General features: G+C 39.9%; 1 protein-coding gene across 1 annotated transcript in view; it reads left to right on the top strand.

The window, feature by feature from the left end:
- The first annotated feature begins 388 nt into the window (after positions 1-388).
- The window catches only part of SHANK3 (SH3 and multiple ankyrin repeat domains 3), a 521,647-nt gene continuing 514,933 nt past the window's right edge, over positions 389-7,102 (top strand). The window contains exon 1 of the mRNA XM_077264301.1: positions 389-492. The gene's annotated coding sequence lies outside the window, so the exon portion shown is untranslated. The remainder of the gene's footprint in view (positions 493-7,102) is intronic.

Genomic DNA, 7,102 nt, shown 5'->3' with positions numbered 1-7,102 from the left:
TGTTTGTTGCTTTTCAGGAATGTATTATTTTTTAACAATACCTATTTTTTAACTTGAACAAATAAAAGTTATATTTTAATCACCCCACTATTCTCAACGCTTACGTTTATTGGTGGGATCCCATATAATTATACCCAGCTACCTATCGTGTTATAAGCTCAGTATTGTGTAGATAGATATTTTTATGTTACATACACAACACACATATAGTACACAGTAAGGGCACACCCAGCTAGACACATAAGTTGTCGGATACACAACAATAGTGTATGGAATCATCTCCGGGAAACAGGAAGAGCAGCCATTTCCTCCAGAGGAAATGTGGGGAGGCAGGACACACATCTTTCATACTGAGCTCTGTAAATCCACACTTGCATCACATTATATACAGAACTTAGTAGAGCAACAACTCTCAGCGTGTTGTCCTCACATATCTACAATCATAGACTGAAGCACCCAGGAATCTCCAGAGTTTCCTACCAGGGATGTAAGGTGAGGTTGAGGACTCTTCTATCTAGGCTTGTTTATTAGGTTGCACATATATGTGTGTAACATAACGCTCAGTATGTTTGTTCTTTAGCTCAGTTTGACGCTTTTTAGCACATATTCTTATAAACTGTGAGCAGGACCATCCTTTTTGTTGGTGCGATGGCATTTTGTTATGTAGTTGTCAATCCAAAATTTGACTTATCTAAACTGTATGCGGAACTGTTCAGGCCAAAGAGTTGTATGAAGAGTAAAATGCTTTGTGCTGTATTCAGCCGTCAAATTCAGTCTGCAGATATAAATTAATTTACGGTATATGTATATTTTTTTATTACTTCATTTTATTTAGGTATGGGTCCAGGACTACTAAGATCAGTCAGCATCTTTAGCACAGGTTTTGTCTCCTAAAAATACTGTATAGTTTTAAATGATGATGTATGATTTACAGGGTTTTCTGCCAATAAAATATATATTGGTGTATAAATCAAATATAAAATGCCTATCTTACTGTTTTACATTGACCATTGTCATCTATATAATATAGTCTTAATATATTATCACTAATAAGTGGCAGTAATGGCAATGAAAATGTGATACATCAAAGAAATGAAAATGCAGACGTTAAAGGTTAACAATGATCAGAATCTAAGGTGACATCTTGTCTATTATATGTACAGATGTATGAGACAATGCAACCTTTTCTTACCACTTTATGGTTTGAAGACAGGGCCTAAAAAGTAAGGTCAGAGATTTAGGAGTCAGAGCTCTGCTGTGAGAAGGAGAAATAACCAGAAATAAATTGGGTAAACAGACTTGGTTTTGCTTGGAAATAGGGAGCACATGTTAGGGTCAATCAAGCCTTTAAGAATGGCAGATCAGACCCGTTCCCTATATTCTCTATCAGTGCCTGATTTTACCTGTTTAGAAGCAATCAGTGCAAACTCATCATCACAGCTACACGTGATTCTTATGTCACGGGTATGTTACTGAGTGCAGGAGAGTGGAGGCCGATAGTCACAAGACATGATGGAGAATTAAAATGATGCCATTTGAGTTTGTCTTTTAGGTAGACGTTATACAGTGTACTTTTGGAGGAATATTTGAGTGACGGCTAAGCTCTCCATGTGTTTGCCTCTATTTCCTGCAAGCACAACCATTTCCTCTGACTAGGCAGGAGCATGATAGCAGTTGAATTGCTTATCTGGGTGTGAGTCTACTATAAAGCCTCATGCACATTGTAGTTTTACAGGTCTGTGTGCCACAGAGGCACATTGCGTCTATCTGTACACTATTTTCATAAGACTCTAGTTCTATAAGTAGACATATTAAGGTTTTTTTTCTTTTGAATTATGTTTGAATTAATAGATTTTTATGACTTTGTAGTGGAACAGAATCCCAAATGGCCAAAGGTCAGAGGCAGACATATCATTGCTCCGAGGGCCTATTTCCATCTCATAAACAGGTGGAATTGTGCATTATGATGACCTATTGGGCTGCATAGGGCCCATGTACTATTTTTGCACCAGGGACCTTTTCTGTCTGTGTCCACAGTGCCATAGGTGTAACTGTAAAGCCTTTTGTTGATATGGTGCTTTCAGCTTGCAATGGGGCCATATTGTATTTCGGCAATGTGGCCATATTGCATTTCTTCCAAGAAGTATACAATGCCACATGTAAGCACCATATGAACTACGAACATGGAGTGCCTACTGGTCAATAGTATAGACTTATTTGGACTATGTGTGTTACATTGCATAGTCACAATATCATGAAAATGGATCTTTATTGCATGTACACACAAAGTCCTTTTCAGGTGGATTCTGCCTGGAACCCCCTTGAAAAAGCACTAACAAAAAACCCTGAAAAGAAGGAACATATGCACAGCAGTGATGAGCGAGCACGCTCCGATAACATGTCATCTAAGCATGCTCGGGTGTTATCTGTTTTTTTTCGGCATGCTCGCATATTATATTTGAGTCCCTGTGGCTGTTAGACAACCTCAACACATGTGGGGATTGCCAAACAAACAGGCAATCTCTGCATGTGTTGTGGCCGTGTACCACCGCATAACATGCAGCCGCAGGGAATCAAATATGTTTATCTGAGCACATCCAAGATACTCGGATAATACCCAAGAATGATCGCTCATCATTAATGCACAGCAATGTCAAAATGACAGGCTGTGCATATATTTCGTCTTTTGTAATGCCACTCAACCACTGCAGGCTTTGAAAGCTGTGAAAAGAAGATTCCAGTCCATTCATCTGGCCACCACTATATTGTATATGGAATTTAAAAAAAAAAACATTTGTGACAAAGAGAGGTCAGAAAGCATGCTGTAGATAACACACTGTCAGTGTTTTCCTTGAGCGTCTTCTTTAAAAAAACAATATGAGCATCTTACTGGGAGCTTTGCTAGGCCAGTGAACAATGCAAGTGCAAACAATCTCGGTAAAGTGCTTCACTACATTAATAATAAAAAAATACAATAAAATGTTCTCGAAAGCCTTTTCCAGTACTAATCCATGATAATGCTGCAGCACACAAAGCATTACCTGCCTCTGGTATGTTTGCGTATTTCTCTCCATACAGGTACTCGCAGATGCTGTACATTACATATCAGCCCGCACAAAGTGTGGAGCAAGATGACAGCAAATACATTATAAGAAGGTGCGTGATGTATAATAGGCTGCGAGACACAGAACGGGCTAAGGTCTAAGAGCCACAGCTCTGCTGTTAGACGCTGGAGAATCATAGGGTAGATTCACACTGAGATTTCTGACAGGTTCCACTTCAAAATTCACAGAAAAATGCGTATAACGACCTCTAAGTAAGTTCCATATCTATTTCAAAGAGAAAACACACCTATATACACGTGACATTTATTCCATGTATTTTTTCCAGCCTGGAAAAAAAAGTGTCATGTAAATTCTTGGGATGTTTTTCATGGATAATGCACAATAGAATCAATAGTAGCAGTAGAAAAAAACATCAGACACAAAAAGTTGCCAAAAATCATTATTTTCTTGTCATTTTTAAGTGCCAAAAAAATCCATGCCAGGAAACTCAGTGTGAAGATATTACAATATGGATTTGCATTGATTGTCAGTTTATTTTACAGAGAATGTGCACTCTTACATTTCTTTTTTAGATTTAAATAATCTTTCCTGTTTTCTGGCTTTCTTTGCACCTAAATTCTGTCATCCTGGCCCCAAGTCATAAAAGTATTTACGCCTTCTGGTATAAAACATTTGGAAACTTGACAAATGTTTGCAAAAACACAAGGCTGTGCAAAAATATTGTGTGTTTTTTGCATTTTCACAGAGTTTAGCCCCATTTTAGCAGAGCTGGGGTGGAACGGACCATGATGAGTTGTGGGATGCCTTACTCCACAAATCTTACTCCAGTCTCATAATTAATCAGGATCCTATGGCTCCAGCACGACTCCTCATTGAGTTTTTCAAACAGATTTTATGGAAATTTGCAGAATTCCTTAATTATTAATTTTAGTATTTTTTTTAATTGCTTTAGTTGTTTACTTTGGAAAAAAATATTTCTCAGTGGGTGGCCATAAGAAGACACAAATAATACTATAATTGGAAACTCCCCCTCATTAGTTAGCAGTAACAATAATATACATAATACAGAGGGATTAGTGAGTGAGATGCTAATAGTCTTCTAGTTGTCTGAGGCCTCACTCAGATCGTTTTTTTGCATACGAGAAAAAGAAATGTTTTTTACTGACATGCTGGATCCGATTTTTACCACCAATTTGGCATCCAATTTTATTGTATGCAAAAATTATAAATAATAATTATCAAGTGTCTCTAACCCATTAAACGGCCAGCACTCGGGTGACATACAGATGGTGCGGATGCATTAAAAAATAGACATGTCTGGGGTTTTTTGTGGACATGCCTTCTGCCAAAAAATAGACATGTTACCAGCACCACAAACTATAATGGGTACTTAGTCTATCCATGAAAACATCGGAAAGAACTTGAATGCCAAAAACAGATATCTCAATGAGGCCTAAATCAGACCATACATGTTGGTAAAATATCATCAAGTTAGCCAACAATGAGCCGGGCATCAAAATGGCAGCAAACGCTGTCAAATAAACACAATGAGTATCTTAAAATCGAAACCTGTTGCTATTTGTAATTGTGGTCTATAAAAAGATTCCCTGCGGACTTTAACACAATACACAGGATGTTCCACACCGTGATGGCAGAGAACAGGAATTTTACAGAGAAACACCCCATTAATTATATTTTCATCACCCTTTATGATAACTATCACACGGTCACTGGATTTTTTTCTTACCTTTTTATAATAATTGCTCACGTACAAACACTATCAGAACAATATGTAGCAATATCTACTTTTATGACAATTTGACCAATCGTAGAGTTCCGTTCTGCGCTCGCGGTTTATCACTTCATTCTGTGCATGTCGCACCGCTCGCGTAGTTGTTATTCCTCCCTTGCTATAATACACATGCTGTTAGTGCAGTCTCTTTCTGTATGCAATGAATAGCACCAAGCTCCAAAAATGTGCTTGTCATGCAGTTTAGGAAACAAAATTAAGCATTTACACCACAGTTTGAGTAGAAGTCTAATAGCAAAGTACACTTGTGCTTTTTCCAGAGAAATCCCATGTACTTTGCATCTCTCGCCTATGATAATTTTCGCTAAATGCCTTAGGCATTATTTAAATAAGCTGTGGGCTGACCTGTGAGCCGAAGATCCCATATCATTGTAATCAAACGCGATCATACAGAGCTAATGTGCTGAAACATGCCAGACTTGCTACAGTTTGATAATATCACAGTCTGTATCGGGACCTGCTGAGCATGCTTGTCAGGGATAATATGAGACATCAGTGGGCCCAGGGCAAAGATCCTGCTATTGGGCCACAAAAGCTGTTGGCGAGAAACATAAAGCAACTTGCCGATGTATAATGCATATGATTATGTCAAGTCCTCCAGATCACTAAATAGAATTCATTTCTTTATATCTGCTTTTGTTTGTCTTTCTCTTTGGCAGCATACTCACATCCTTTTCTGTTTTTACATTTATCAAAAATTGACTTTTCTCTCTCATGTGTCACCTGCATTGCATCCATGTTGCAAAAAATTCTTCTCGTATGATTTTAAAAATAAAGGATTTGGAATGTTTTCTTCTTATTATTGGCTCTTAACAATGGATCAGTAAAATATGGTGGATGAAACATGGATGGAACACTGAAAAAGTGTATCTTCCATTTTTTTTTTTTAACAGATCTCCATAAACTTTGAATGAATCTATCGGCAGGTTTTTCCTATGTAATCTGAAGACAGTATGCGGCAGAGGTTAAAACACAGATTTCAGCGATGCCTCTCTTATCAAGATCAGTGCTTTTGTTTGCTTGCAATGATTGTTTTAGAACCAGGAGCTTATTGCTGTGACTCAGGACACACCCCCTCCTGTGATAGGCAGCTCACTACCTATAGACATTGTATATGGAGTGCTGTAGGCGGGGTTAGCTTTCTCAGCTCTGCTTCATTGCTAAATCTAAAAGCTCTGATTGGATTGTGTCAGAACGGCTGCACCCAGTAATCTACATTGTTAGGACTATTTCAGACTTTAGCGTGTCCGGTACGTGTGGTTATCGCAGTGCCAGCAGGGGAGCATGATGCAAGCTGTCTTCACCACTGTGGAACAGAGTGAACAGTACCGTTGCTTCCCAAGCGCCGATACGTGTGGTACTGATGTGGCGCACGTGCGGCACATGGTTGCCACACGTATACCATAAGTATTACACACACGTACACACGGACAAACGGACTCTGATATCTCCGGCACTGTTTTTTCCAGTACTGGAAATATCAGGATGTGCGTATGAAAGAGTCCTTAGATTCAGCTTCCCTTTGCTTGCATCAGGCTGCTCTCAGTTGAGGTAGCAAAAACCTGCAGACAGATTTTCTTTAACCCCTTCGTGCCACCCGCCGTACTAGTACGGCGCTGCCGGCACTGCATTTGTGCCAGCCGCAGTACTAGTACGGTGGGCCGATCACCGCGGTCTCGCGCTGAGCGCCGCGGTGATCGGGTGCGGGTGTCAGCTGTATATGACAGCTGACACCCCGCAGCAATGCCCACGATCGGCGCTATCGCCGATCGCGGGCATTTAACCCCTCTGATGCCGCTGTCAATAGTGACAGCGGCATAGAGGGGGATCGCGCAGGGACGGGGGCTCCCTGCGCTCTCCCACCGGAGCAACGCGATGAGATCGCGCTGCTCCGGTGACCTGGAAGGAGTCCCCGGATCCAAGATGGCTGCGGGACTCCTTCCGGGTCATGAGATGACCCTGCTTGCCGGCGTCTGCTGAGAATTCCTCATAGCAGGCGCCGGCAAGCCTCTGCAATGTGCCTGTCAGATCGGTGTTCTGACAGAGTGCTGTGCACACTGTCAGATCACCGATCTGTGATGTCCCCCCCTGGGACAAAGTAAAAAAGTAAAAAAGTAAAAAAAAAAAATTTCCACATGTGTAAAAAAAAAATAAAAAAAAAATTCCTAAATAAAGAAAAAAAAATATATATATTCCCCATAAATACATTTCTTTATCTAAATAAAAA

This window comes from Ranitomeya variabilis, chromosome 5 (genome assembly GCF_051348905.1).
Source record: "Ranitomeya variabilis isolate aRanVar5 chromosome 5, aRanVar5.hap1, whole genome shotgun sequence".
In the NCBI taxonomy this organism is placed as follows: domain Eukaryota; kingdom Metazoa; phylum Chordata; class Amphibia; order Anura; family Dendrobatidae; genus Ranitomeya; species Ranitomeya variabilis.
The sequence above is the reverse complement of the archived record's forward strand: the minus strand, read 5'-3'. Positions and strand labels throughout refer to the sequence as shown.